Source organism: Juglans regia, chromosome 14 (genome assembly GCF_001411555.2).
Source record: "Juglans regia cultivar Chandler chromosome 14, Walnut 2.0, whole genome shotgun sequence".
In the NCBI taxonomy this organism is placed as follows: domain Eukaryota; kingdom Viridiplantae; phylum Streptophyta; class Magnoliopsida; order Fagales; family Juglandaceae; genus Juglans; species Juglans regia.
Genome location: NC_049914.1, coordinates 15,535,165 through 15,550,899, shown reverse-complemented (window position 1 = coordinate 15,550,899; position 15,735 = coordinate 15,535,165). Strand labels below are relative to the sequence as shown.

At 37.2% G+C, this 15,735-nt stretch overlaps 1 pseudogene; it reads right to left on the bottom strand.

The window, feature by feature from the left end:
* Positions 1 to 12,509: 12,509 nt before the first annotated feature.
* LOC118344568 overlaps positions 12,510 to 15,735 on the bottom strand; it is an 81,275-nt pseudogene continuing 78,049 nt past the window's right edge.

Sequence of the window (15,735 nt, the reverse complement as noted above, 5' to 3'; positions counted from 1 at the left end):
ATTCTATCTTTTAATTTTAGCATCCTTAAATTTAATTCTAGGGCTTCATTGTTCTAGGGTTGCCAAAAAAAAAAATTGAAACAAAAAGTAGGCTGCCAAAATTCTTAGGGTTTTGGGTTTGGCTGAAATTTGCATCACCTAGGGTTTCAAAATTCTAGGGTTTCCTGCATCTCTAAGTTTGTCAATTGCTTGGAGTGTCATTCCATTGATTCTCTTCTATTTCATTGTCCATGTTTGTGTGTTTGAATTCAATTGGTTGGTTTTCACAATTGAATATTGTTGTTTGTGGATGAATTAGAGAAAAGAAAAGAAAAGAAAGGAAAGGAAAAGAAAAGAAAATTCCAAAAAAAAAAAAAAGAAGAAGAAGATGACGAAAAGAGAAGGTAGCATATTCAAAGTTGCTACATAGTTACATCAAAGGGAAAGAAAGAAATTTGTTGATTTAAACCTTATGATCAAAGGGGCTGCTGCATACATCACTCAAGTTGGTATCTTGTCTTATTCTTACTCTTTCATTAGTATAACTTCATTGATTCTCGTGTCATTTTTATTCCTTCATGTTTCTCTTGTTCTTGTTTCCTGGATCTAATTACTAGTTGGGATAATACAAGGTTGTATTGTCTTGATTTAGTTCAACTAGTTCTTAATGAACTTGAGTGGGAAAACTCTTGAGGTAAAAGGCAAGAGAGTGTGAGATTATTATCGAGTAAAAAGCCAATTCAGAGTTACACACGAGTGGAGTGTCATTATTTGAGTGTAAACACGTAAGGGAGTGTGTGAGGTTTTTCACTAACATTCTTTTTGTGCAGCACATTATGATGTCTCATAGGAGTGACTCATCACCAAAGGAGATGGTAGATAACACATCCTTTGTGTTGCAAGTCATGCAACAACAGTTTGAGAAGTTGAACTTAGTGTTGGGTGAAGTGAGGGATAGGATGGATCATCAAGATGTGGTAATTAGAAATCTTCATGGCAGGAGAGATAGGAGGCGTCCCGAGTTTAGTGTTGAAAATAGGTATGAGAATGAAGAGTATGGTGATTCTCTTGTTACTAGGCATGCACTCAATACAAAAATTAAGATGGATGATATAGAGCAGAAGAGTGAGAATATTTTTCATACTAGATGCCACATCAACAACAAGGTATGTAGTATGATCATTGATTTGAGGAGTTGTATTAATTTAGCTAGCACTACTTTAGTTGAGAAATTGAATTTACGTACCTTGAAACACCCTAGACCATACATGTTGCACTGGTTGAGTGATTGTGGGGAGGTTAGGGTAAATAAGCAAGTGCTAGTTTCTTTTTCAATTGGGAAATACCAAGATATGGTGCTTTGTGATGTAGTGTCTATGCATGCTAGTCATATTTTGTTAGGAAAGCCATGGCAGTATGATAGGAAGGTGATCCATGATGGGTTAAGGAACATGTACAGTTTTGAAAAAGATGGAAAAACAATCAAACTTGCTCATTTAACTCCAAAACAGGTCCATGGGGATCAATTGAAGCTGAAATGTAAGGTTGCTCAAAACAGAAAGAGTAAAAGTGAGAGTGATCAAAAAAGAAAAAGTGAAAAGGAGATTGAGCAAACAAGGAAGAGTGAAAGTGAGAATGAGCTGAAAAGCAAGAGTGAATGTGAGAGTGAAAGTGAAAGTGAGATTGAGCTGAAAAGCAAGAGTGAATGTGAGATTGAGAAGAAAAGAAATAGTGAGACCGAAATGGAGAAAGAGAGAAAAATGAGAGAGAAAAAAGAAGAGGGTGAGACTAAGACCTCAAGCAAAAGAGAGAATGAGTTGTTGAAAAGTAATAGAAAAAGAGAGTGAAAAGAAAAAAGAGTGTGAAAGGGAAAAAGAGAGTGAAAAAGAAAAAGAGAGTGGAAAGAAAAGAGAGTGAAGAAAGTGAGAGAAAAACAAAGAGAAAAGTGAGTTTTTATGCTAAGGCAAGTCTTAATCCTAACGAACTTGACGTATGTTTGCCTAGTATTGTTGTCTCTTTGTTGCAGGGATATGAGGTCGTGTTTCCAAGTGGTGTATTTAGTGGATTGCCACCCATTAGGGAGATAGAGCACTACATTGATTTTGTGCCAGGTGCAACAATTCCTAACCGACCTTTCTTGGAAGAACATGAGTCATTGACACACTTAAAGGGAGAAGGTAAGTTGTTGACCATAATGCGTGCTAAGCGGGAGGATTCTATTGAGACTTTTGCTCATGTATTCAAATACACACAAGGTATGGAAACTTTTGTGGTTGATGCTTTAGCAAGAAGGTATGTACTTATCTTCATTTTAGATGCAAAATTGTTGAAACTTGAATATGATAAGGAATTGCATGCTAATGATGATGACTTTGCTATTGTATATGGAACATGTGAGAAAGCATCGTTTGGTAAGTTCTATAAACTAGATTGGTACTTGTTTATAAAGAATAGATTTTATGTACCTACTAGTTTTATATGTAAGTTGCTTGTGTGCGATGGACATGGTGGTTTGTTGGGTAACCATGGTGTAAGGAAGACTTTTGTTGTGTTGCATGAACGTTTGTGGGAATATCATTTGCCTTTCAATGACGTGTTGCATGAACATTTGTGGAAGTATCAATTGCCATTCATTGATGTGTTGCATGAACGTTTGTGGGACTATCATTTGCCCTTCATTGAGTTTGCATATATTTGGAGTAGTCATTCTGGTGTCAAGAAAATATTAGACATTTTGTATGAACATTTATGTTGGTCTAAGATGAAGAGAGATGTCAATTGTATTTGTGGCAGGTGCATTACATGCAGAAAGGCCAAATTTATACTTTTGCCACATGGGTTGCATACGCCCTTACCTATTCCTAGTGAGTCATGTGTAGACATATCTATGGACTTTGTTTTGGGGCTGCCTAGGAAAGAAAGGAGTAGAAATTCTATTTTTATGGTTATGGATGGATTTATAGAGTTTGCATATAACAGGACCATGCATACTACCACTTTATATTCTCCTTTTGAAATTGTTTATAGACTTAATCTATTTACTCCTTTAGATTTAATGTCTTTATCTGTTGACAACAGGAGTAGTTTGGATGGATGTTCTCAAATTCTTGAACAAATTAATGACAATGCATATGAAATCAATGATAATGTTACTAACATTTTTCCCTTTGATCCAGGTGGAGATTCGAGGTCGAATCCTTTTGAGGAGAGGGGGAATGATGGGAACCAAGGTGGGCCTAGTCTTAAAGATATGTTGCAAGTTGCAAGTTCAAGGGCTTAAACGATAAAGATTATGCTTTGATTCATTTCATAAGCTATGGAAAGGGCAACAACATGACTTATAGGCTTTGGACACTTGAAGGCTTTCAACTTATTTAATTAATTTCACTGACCTATTTTATTTGCTTAGAATAATTGGGTTTATGCCTATGTAAGGGTATGTTGGGAAAATTATTATTTTATTGAACTAGGGTTAGGGTTACTGTAGCCGAGTTACTGTAGCCGCGGTACTGTTCACTCAGGGGTATTTTTGGAAGATGGGGTTTTATTTTATCTAGGGTTTTATTAAGTTTTGCTTTAAATACTCTATATAGCCTCATTCTAATCAGTTGATGAAGTTTATGAAATTTGATGAATTTATTCATTGTGAGTTGAGTTTTACTCCTCTTGTTCTTAATTGAACTTTTGAACTTATCAAAGGTAAATCACAACCTCTGTGGCGTTCCTCCTTTGTAATTTGGGTTCTTGAGACGGGTTCTTCAATGGGTCTAGATTTTAATATAATCTAGGTTCTTGAAACGAGTTCTCATCGGGTCTAGGTTCTCCATCCATTGACTTGATTTTGGCTTTCTTGGGGAGTTTTCAAATTGATTGTGCGTTCAAGGGATTTCATTCCCGCGGGTTCATATCACTGTGGGTTCAAGGGATTCATTCCCACGGGTTCATATCACGTTACGTCTTGTCGTTGCCCTCTTTCGTAGCTGATCAAATGAATTAAAACTGAATGTTCATCCTTCAAGCCCCATCTTGAATGTTGGGATCTTGCTAAACTTGTCCCATGTGGATTGCATCAATCCTTGCATTGTCTCCTTGATCTTCTTGGCCCATCTGGAAGTTGTAAATGATCTTTAAGACTAGGCCCATCTTGGTTCCCATCAGAAAATTTTGGATAACGATGGATCAATAACTTCTCACACAGACAATCCCTGACTTCAGGTCTGGGTACATGTGCTTGTTGATGTTGTTGTTGTCTAAGCATGTCAGTCAGCAAACGTACAGCTTCAGCTAATCCTCCATCCATCGGGGGATTCTATTTATCCTAATTTGTGACTCCCTCAGGGTTTTGAGGTATTCTACCTCGAGTCATGTCACTTCCTAAATCACACGAGTACACGTGTTACAACCAAATATTATCTCTTATAGTTCAACAAATTCAAGCCTAATGAAGACTAAAATTTCAAGCCTAATTTTTGGGTGCATTTTCTAAGAACTTGTGGATTTAAACCTAGAGACGGATTGCTCTGATACCACCTTGTGACGCCTCCAAATTCCACTTGGGATCGGACGGACATTTGAAGTGTCGAGACATGCAGCACAAGGTTACCTGCCCCCGTTCATGACATATAAGATGCAATATTCCTAACATGCATCTAGCATTATGCAAAATTCACAGCGGATAATTTTTTTCTTTAGCTATACTACACACCAAACCGAAATATCCCAAATACATAAAACATACTTCATACATAATGACGTACTAAACAACTGAGATCACAACCCTAGTCCAAAATGGTTGTGATCAAAAGAGTGTTGGAGATTCAACACCACAAATACAAGTAGTAATGAGGTAACTACTGTACTACCATCTACGTCACACTATTGTTTAGTCGATCATTTCCAGTTGGTTGATTCTCGATTCTCCTTCAGATCCTGTAACAAAATCTACCATTCTGGGGGAATGGTAGTTGGGACTACCACAGAGAGATTTGATTACAAATCTCAGCAAGTTAGCAGGAAACTTCCACACAGGTTAATGATGCATGCATGGCAGTAAAAGCATGAATGCATAATCAAATCAATAGAAAACATGAACCCGCGGGAATGAAATCCCTTGAAGCCACAGTCAATTTGAAAACTCCCCAAGAAAGCCAAAATCAAGTCAATGGATGGAGAACCTAGACCCGATGAGAACTCGTTTCAAGAACCTAAATTATATTAAAATCTAGACCCGTTGAAGAACCCGTCTCAAGAATCCAGATTATAAAAGAAGGAACGCCACAAAGGTTGTGACTTACTTTTGATAGGTTCAAAAGTTCAATTAAGAACAAGAGGAGATAAACTCAACTCACAATGAATAAATAGATCAAATTTCATAAACTTGTTAGCATGAGGCAACAAAGAGTATTTAAACTAAAACCTAATTAAACCCTAGCCAAAATATTGCCCTATCTTCCAAAAATACCCCTGAGTGAACAGTGCCGCGTCTACAGTATGACGCTACAGTAATTCGGCTACAGTAACCTCTTGAAACCCTAGTTCCTAAAAAGTAACTTTTCAAATATGCCATTGGCCAAAATACAAGGCCTTCCCAAAAACCCTAGTTCAAAAGAAATAATAACTTTCCCCAACTTGCCCCCTTAAGTCTTTCTCATAATAAATATAATTATTCTAAACAAATAAAATTTGTCCTTTAAATGAAGTAAACAAGTTGGGCTCTTGCTTGAGTCGTCCCAAGTGGATTGTATCGCCTCATTGATCCTCTTGGCTCTTGATCTTGTGATTGACCCATCTGGAACTTGTAAAAGATCTTTAATACTAGACTCACTTTGGATCCCATCATTCCCCTCCTCTCCTCAGAAGGATTCGACCTCGAATCTCCACCTGGATCAAAGGGAAAGGTGTTAGTAACATTTAACATAGCAGAAACATGATACATACCAGAAAAATCCATTTTATATGCATTTTCATTAATTTTCTCAAGAATTTGAAAATGTTGATTCAATTTACGCCTATCATTAACAAGCAAAAGCATCAAAGTTAAAGGAGTAAGTGGATTAAAACCATAAACAATTTCAAACGGAGAATAAGAAACAGTAGTATGGATGATTTTATATGCACACTCAAATAAGGGTAAATGATACTCCCGGAAACGTCCATGCAACAATTCAATGAATGGCAAATGATATATTCCCACAAACGTTCATGAAACAAATCTAAATCCTTCCTTACACCAAAATTACCACTCCAATTATATTCAAACTCAATCAATGGCAAGTAATACTTCAACAAATGTTCATGCAACACGTTAACGAATGACAAATGATGCTTTCACAAACGTTCATGCGATACGTCAACGAATGGCAAATGGTACTCCCACAAACGTTCATGCAACACATCAATGAATGAAAAATGATACTTTCACAAATGTTCATGCAATACGTTAATGAATGACAAATTATGCTTCCACAAACGTTCATGCGATACGTCAATGAATGGCAAGCAATAGTTCCACAAACGTTCATGCAACATGTTAATGAATGACAAATGATACTTTCACAAACGTTCATGTAACACTTCAATGAAAGGCAAATGATACTCCCACAAAACGTTCATGCAACACATTAATGAATGAAAAATGATACTTCCACAAACGTTCATGTAACCCGTCATTGAATGGCAAATGATATTTCCAAAAACGTTCATGGAATACAACAAAAGTCTTCCTTACACCAAGGTTACCCAATAAACCACCATGTCCATGACACATAAGCAACTTACGCATAAAACTTGTAGGCACACAAAATCTATTTGTTCTAAATATGTACCAATCTAGTTTATAAAACATACCAAATGACGCTTTCTCACATGTTCCATACACACTAGCAAAGTCATCATCATTAGCATACAATTCTTTATCATATTCAAGTCTTAACAATTTTGCATCTAAAATGAAGACAAGGACATACCTTCTTGCTAAAGCATCAACCACAAAATATTTCATACCTTGTGTGTACTTCAATACATGAGGAAAAGTCTCAATGCAATCCACTCGCTTAGCACGCATTCTAATCAACAACTTACCTTGTCCCTTTAAGTGTGTCAAGGACTCATGTTCTTCAAAGAAAGGTCGGGTAGGGATTGTCACACCTGACACAAAATCAATGTAGTGCTCTATCTTCCTAATAGGTGGCAATCCACTAAACACACCGCTAGAAATCACGACCTAATATCTCTATATCATCCATCTTCATTTGTGTATTGAGCGCACGTCTAGTAACTAGAGCATCACCTTACTTTTCTTTCTCATACCCATTTTTAACACTAGACTCACGTCGCCTCCTATCTCTCCCACCTTGCAGATTTCTAATCACCGCTTCTTGATTATCCATATTATCCTTCACTTCACCCAATACTAAATTCAACCGCTCAAACTGTTGTTGCATGGTTTGCAACAAAAAGGATGAGTTATCTGTCACACCCTTTGGTGATGAGTCACTTCTATGAGACATCATAATATGCTGCACAAAAACAATGTTAGTGGAAAACCTCAAACACTTCCTTACGTGTATACACTCGATAATGGCACTCCACTCGTATGTCACTCTTAATGGCTTTTTCCCGATAATAGTCTCGCACTCTCTTGCCTTTTACCTCAATAGTTTTCCCGCTCAAGTTCTTTAAAAACTAGTTGAACTAAATCAAGACAATACAACCTTGTATTATTCCAACCAGTAATATAGATCAAAGAAACAAGGAATGAATAAAATGACACGAGACTCAAGGAATTTATACAAGGGAAAGAGTAATTATAAAACAAGATACCAACTAGAAGGATGTAATCAGCTCCTATGATGATAAACGCTCAATCAACAAATACTTTCTTTCTCTTTGTTGTAACTATGTAGCAACTTTGAACAGTGCCACGTCTACAGTGTCGCGGCTACAGTAACGCTATAGTAAGAAAACCAATTCCCAACATGCCCTTGCATCGGCCCCCTTAAGTCATTCCCATAAGAAAACCAATTATTCTAAACTGATTTAAATAAGTTGAAAGCCTTCAAATGCCCAAAGCCTTTAAGTCATGTTGTTGCCCTTTCCATAGCTTATCAAATGAATCAAAGCTGAATCTTCACCATTTAAGCCCATGAACTTGTATTTGGCCCATCTGGAACTTGCAACATATCTTTGAGACCAGGCCCATCTTGGTTCCCATCATGGCTTTTTCCAGATAATAGTCTCACACTCTCTTACCTTTTACCTCAATAGTTTGCCCGCTCAAGTTCTTTAAGAACTAATTGAACTAAATCAAGACAATACAATCTTGTATTATTCCAACCAGTAATATAGATCCAAGAAACAAGGAATAAATAAAATGAAACGAGACTCAAGGAATTTATACGAGGGAAATAATAATTATAAAACAAGATACCAACTAGAAAGATGTATTCAGCTCCTATGATGATAAAAGCTCAATCAACAAATACTTTCCTTCTCTTTGTTGTTAGTGGAAAACTTTACACACTCCCATACTTTTAGCCATAAGTCCATCACAGTGACACTTGTCAACTCAGATTACAGGCTATGCCATAACTACTTCGAGACACTGTTCCACAGTTCCCGACAATATCCATCACGTTCCACACCCATCAAACACATAACCATCCTTATCTCTATGACACGCCATACGGAGTGTTGCTGCCACGTGGAGTACATTCCACGTATACTCCCCTCATACATACTACATCACCACTATGGCATACCTGCCATATGATACATCACTCCATCACATGGAGCACGTTCCACTCGTACTCCCTTTACATACGCTCCATCACCACTATGGCATACACGTCATATGGTGCATCACCCATCATATAGAGTACATTCCACATGTACTCCATCCATACACACCAGATAACCATTATGACATACCCGCCATATGGTACAATACTATATCACATGGAGTACACTCCCTTCATACACACTACGACACATCACCATTATGGCATCCCTGCCATATGGTGCATCACTCCGCCACATAGAGTACATTCCACATGTACTCCTCACATACATATCACATCTCCACTACGGCATACCTGCCATATGATGCATCACCATATCACATGGAGTACACTCCTCGTATACTCCCTTCATACACACTACGACACATCACTATTATGGCATACTCGCCATATGGTACGTCACTCCACTACATAGAATACACTCTGCATATACTCCATGCATGTTACGCCGCATCACCACTATGGCATACACGCGATATGGTGTATCTCACCATCTCATGGTGATATGAACCCGCGGGAATGAAATCCCTTGAACCCACAGTCAATTTGAAAACTTCCCAAGAAAGCCAAAATCAAGTCAATGGATGGAGAACCTAGACCCGATGAGAACTTGTTTCAAGAACCTAGATTATATTAAAATCTAGACCCGTTGAAGAACCCGTCTCAAGAACCCAGATTACAAAGGAGGAACGCCACAAAGGTTGTGATTTACCTTTGATAAGTTCAAAAGTTCAATTAAGAACAAGAGGAGTAAAACTCAACTCACAATGAATAAATTCATCAAATTTCATAAACTTCATAATCTGATTAGAATGAGGCTACATAGAGTATTTAAAGCAAAACCTAATGAAACCCTAGCCAAAATAAACCCCCATCTTCCAAAAGTGCCCCTGGATGAACAGTGCCGCGGCTACAGTGCCGTGCTACAGTACTCGGCTACAGTAACCCTAACCCTAGTTCAATAAAATAATAACTTTCCCAACATGCCCTTGCATAGAGGCTCCCTTAAGTCCTTCTCATAATAAACTCAATTATTCTAAACTAATAAAATAAGTTCTTTAAATGAATTAAATAAGTTGAAACCCTTCAAGAGTCCAAAGCCTTTAAGTCTTGTCGTTGCCCTCTTCCGTAGCTGATCAAATGAATTAAAATTAGATCTTCATCCTTCAAGCCCCATCTTGAATGTTGGGCTCTTGCTAAACTTGTCCCAAATGGATTACATCAATCCTTGCATTTTCTCATTGATCTTCTTGACCCATCTGGAAGTTGCAAATGATCTTTAAGACTAGACACATCTTGGTTCCCATCATTCCCCCTCTCCTCAAAATGATTCGACCTCGAATCTCCACCTGGATCAAAGGGAAAATTGTTAGTAACATCGAAAATAGTAGAAACATGATACTTACCTGGAAGATCTATTACATATGCATTTTCATTAATTTGTTTAAGAATTTGGAATAGTCCATCCAAGCTACTCATGTCATCAACTAGTAAAGACTTTAAATCTGAAGGAGGAAATTGATTAAGTAAACAAACAATTTCAATTGGTGAAAATTTAGTAGTAGCATGAACACTCCAATTATATGTAAACTCAATGAATGGCAAACAATACTCCCACAAATGTTCATGAAGTACATCTAAAGTTTTCCTCGAACCAAAATGACCACTCCAATATGCATGCTCAATGAATGGCAAATGATACTCCCGCAAACATTCATGCAACAAGTCAATGAATGGCAAATGATACTCCCGCAAACGTTCATGCAACAAGTCAATGAATGACAAATGATACTCCCATAAACGTTTATGCAACATGTCTGAAATCTTATTTTCACGAGAATGACCACTCCAATTATATGCAAACTCAATGAAAAGCAAATGATACTCCCGCAAACGTTCATGCAACACGTCAATGTATGGCAAATGATACTCCCACAAATGTTCATGCAATACATCAATGAATGACAAATGATACTTCCACAAACGTTCGTGCAACAAGTCTTTGAATGGCAAATGGTATTCCCACAAACAGTCATGCAACGCAACAAAAGTTTTTCTTACACCATGGTAACCCAACAAACCAGCATGTCCATCACACACAAGCAACTTACGCATAAAACTAGTAGGCACACAAAATCTATTCATTCTAAACAAGTACCAATCTAGTTTATAGAACTTACCAAAAGATGCATTCTCACATGTTCCATACACACTAGCAAAGTCATCATTATTAGCATGCAATTCCTTATCATATTCAAATCTCAACAATTTCGCATCTAAAATGAAGACAGGGACATACCTTCTTGCTAAAGCATCAACCACAAAATTTTTCATATCTTGTGTGTATTTGAATACATGAGGAAAAGTCCCAATACAATCCTCCCTCTTAGGATGCATTCTAGTCAACAACTTATCTTGTCCCTGTAAGTGTGTCAATGATTCTTGTTTTTCCAAGAAAGGTCGATTAAGAATTGCCGCACCTGGCATAAAATTAATGTAGTGCTCTATCTCCCTAATAGGTGGCAATCCACTAAACACACCACTTGGAAACACGACCTCATATCCCTGCAACAAAGAGACAACAATACTAGGCAAACATATGTCAAGTTCGTTAGGATTAAGACTTGCCTTAGCATAAAAACTCACTTTTCTCTTTGTTTTTCTCTCACTTTCTTCACACTCTCTTTTCTTTCCACTCTCTTTTTCTTTTTCACTCTCTTTTTTCCTTTCACACTCTTTTTTCTTTTTACTCTCTTGTTTTCTGTCACTCTCTTTTTCTTCATTTTTTTTTGTACTCTCGACCTCACAATTATTTTTCAACTCATTCTCTCTTGTGCTTGAGGTCTTATTCTCACCCTCTTCTTTTTTCTCTCTCATTTTTCTCTCTTTCTCCATTTCGGTCTCACTATTTCTTTTCTTCTCAATCTCATCTTCACTCTTGCTTTTCAGCTCAATCTCACTTTCACTTTCACTCTCACCTTCACTCTTGCTTTTCAGCTCATTCTCACTTTCACTCTTGCTTGTATGCTCAATCTCCTTTTCACTTTTTCTTTTTTGATCACTCTCAGTTTTACTCATTCTTTTTTTATCACTCTCATTTTCACTCTTTCTGTTTTGAGCAACCTCACATTTCAGCTTCAATTGATCCCCATGGACCTGTGTTGGAGTTAAAGGAGCAAGTTTGATTGTTTTTCCATCTTTTTCAAAACTGTACATGTTCCTTAACCCATCGTGGATCACCTTCCTATCATACTGCCATGGCTTCCCCAACAAAATATGACTAGCATGCATAGGCACTACATCACAAAGCACCATATCCTGGTATTTCCCAATTGAAAAAGATATATTCTAACAATATTTCTATTGTAAGCAAATTCAACATGTGGCAAACAATCTTCCCATGCTTTCAAGTTCTTTTTAATGATAGCACGCAACAAAGACGACAATGTTCTATTTACTACTTCAGTTTGGCCATCTGTTTGTGGATGACAAGTAGTAGAAAACAACAACTTAGTTCCCAGCTTTCCCCACAAAGTCTTCCAAAAGTAACTCAAAAACTTTGCATCCCTATCAGAAACAATGGTCTTAGGCATACCATGTAATCTAACAATTTCTTTGAAGAACAAATCAGCTATATGTGATGCATCATCAGTTTTATGACATGCAATAAAGTGTGCCATCTTGGAAAATCTATCTACCACCACAAAAACTGAATCTCTCCCCCTCTTAGTCCTAGGTAAACCTAAAACAAAATCCATAGAAATATCAGTCCAAGGTTCACTAGGTATTGGCAAAGGGGTGTACAAACCATGGGGTTTCAACTTAGACTTAGCCTGTTTACACGTGATACACTTCTCACAAATTCTTTCCACATCACGTTTCATATGAGGCCAAAAAAAATGTTCATGCAAAATTCCTAAAGTCTTAGCTACACCAAAATGACCCATCAAACCACCACCATGAGCTTCTCTCACAAGCAATTCGCGCAAAGAACATATTGGCAAACACAGTTTATTTTCCCGAAACAAAAATCCATCATACCTATAAAACTTACCAAACACCATTTTTTCACATGCATTGAACACATCACCAAAATCAGAATCTTGAGCATACAATTCCTTAATGTATTCAAAGCCAAGCATTTTTGTATCTAAAATGGAAAGTAAGGCATACCTTCGGGACAATGCATCAGCCACCACATTTTCCTTACCTTGCTTATATCTGATCACATACGGAAATGTTTCAATGAATTCCACCCACTTGGCATGGCGTTTGTTCAACCTTTGCTGTCCTTTCAAATGCTTCAAAGACTCATGATCTGTGTGAATCACAAACTCCTTTGGCCATAGATAGTGTTGCCAATTTTCCAAAGCTCTCACCAAGGCATACATCTCCTTATCATAAGTAGGGTAATTTAGGGCTGCCCCACTAAACTTTTCACTGAAATAAGCAATTGGACGGCCTTCTTGCATCAAAACAGTTCCAATACCTATGCCTGAAGCATCACACTCAATTTCAAAAGTTTTAGCAAAGTTAGGTAAAACAAGCAAAGGTGCATTAGTTAACTTTTCTTTGATCAAACTAAATGCCTTTTCTTGTTCTTTTCCCCACTTAAACGGCACATTTTTCTTGATGACTTCAGTAAGAGGGGCGGCTAAGCTACTAAAATCACGCACAAACCGTCTATAGAAGCTAGCTAAGCCGTGGAAACTCCTCACTTGGCCGACTGTTGTAGGCGTTGACCACTCTTGGATTGCCTTCACCTTTTCCTCATCCACCTCAATTCCTCTCTTACTAACAACAAAACCAAGAAACACATGCTTATCCGTGCAAAAGGTGCACTTTTTGAGGTTAGCAAACAACCTTTCTTTCCTTAGAATTTCCAAAACAGATTTCAAATGCATTACATGTTCTTCCAAATTTTTGCTATAGATCAGGATATCATCAAAATACACAACTACAAATTTGCCAATAAATGCTTGCAAAACATGGTTCATCAAACACATAAATGTGCTCGGAGCATTAGTTAAACCGAAAGGCATCACTAACCACTCATACAAACCATATTTAGTCTTAAAAGCAGTTTTCCATTCATCACCTTCTTTCATCCTAATCTGATGATATCCACTCTTAAGATCAATTTTTGTAAAGACACAAGAACCATGCAATTCATCCAGCATATCATCTAGTCTAGGAATCGGATGACGATATTTTACCGTTATGTTGTTGATGGCTCGGCAGTCAACACACATCCTCCATGTTCCATCCTTCTTGGGAACTAACTGATGGGAACCATGATGGGCCTAGTCTTAAAGATCACGGAGACAATGCAAGGATTGATGCAATCCACTTGGGACGAGTTTAGCAAGAGCCCAACATTCAAGACGAGGCTTGAAGGATGAAGATCCAATTTTGATTCATTTGATCAGCTATGGAAGATGGCAACAACAAGACTTAAAGGCTTTGGGCTCTTGAAGGGTTACAACTTATTTAATTCATTCAAAAAAACTTATTTTATTAGTTTAGAATAAATGAGTTTATTATGGGAAGCACTTAAGGGGGCCTATGCAAGGGTATGTTGGGAAAGTTATTATTTTATTGAACTAGGGTTAGGGTTACTGTAGCCGAGTTACTGTAGCACCATACTGTAGCCGCGGCACTGTTCACTCAGGGGTATTTTTGGAAGATGGGATTTTATTTTATCTAGGGTTTCATTAGGTTTTGTTTTAAATATTCTATGTAGCCTCATTCTAATCAGATTATGAAATTTATAAAATTTGATGAATTTATTCATTGTGAGTTGAGTTTTACTCTTGTTCTTAATTGAACTTTTGAACTTATCAAAGGTAAATCACAACCTTTGTGGCGTTCCTCCTTTGTAATCTGGGTTCTTGAGACGGGTTCTTCAACGGGTCTAGATTTTAATATAATCTAGGTTCTTGAAACGAGTTCTCATCGGGTCTAGGTTCTCCATCCATTGACTTGATTTTGGCTTTCTTGGGGAGTTTTCAAATTGACTGTAGGTTCAAGGGATTCATTTCCCGCGGGTTCATATCATTTGGTATTCAGAGCAAGGTTTCCAATCAGGTCTAATTCTATCTTTTAATTCTAGCATCCTCAAAGTTAATTCTAGGGCTTCATTGTTCTAGGCTTGCCAAAAAAAAAAAAAAAAATAGAAACAAAAAGTAGGCTGCCGAAATTGTTAGGATTTTGGGTTTGGCTGAAATTTGCATCACCTAGGATTTCAATATTCTAGGGTTTCCTATATCTCTAAGTCTGTCAATTGCTTGGAGTGTCGTTTCATTGATTCTCTTCTACTTCATTGTCCATGCTTGTGTGTTTGAATTCAATTGGTTGGTTTTCACAACTGACTATTGTTGTTTGTGGATGAATTAGAGAAAAGAAAAGAAAGGAAAAGAAAAGAAAAGAAAAGAAAGGAAAGGAAAAGAAAAGAAAAGAAAGGAAAGGAAAAGAAAAGAAAAGAAAATTCGAAAAAAAAAAAAACGAAAAAAAAAAGAAGGGGATGAAGAAAAGAGAAGGTAGCATATTCAAAGTTGCTACATAGTTACAACAAAGAGAAAGAAAGAAATTTGTTGATTAAACCTTATGATCAAAGGGGCTACTGCATACATCACTCAAGTTGGTATATTGTCTTATTGTTAGTCTTTCATTCGTATAACTTCATTGATTCTCGTGTCATTTTTATTCCTTCATGTTTCTCTTGTTCCTCCTAGCCATAGGCAGTCCCCTCCTAGCCACAATCCCTTTCGTTTGAATTGTTCCTCCACCTTTATGGCTTGATGCACCATATATGTCAACTCAACATAGTGCTGCATCTCGACTATATCCGCATTTGGCGGTTTGGAACTGGAGGTTGTCGAAATTCTTCGGTTGTGTCTTCTTCTTGATTATTAGACATGTTTTAAAATCTGCAAACAAAGTTAGAATCCTCACAAGC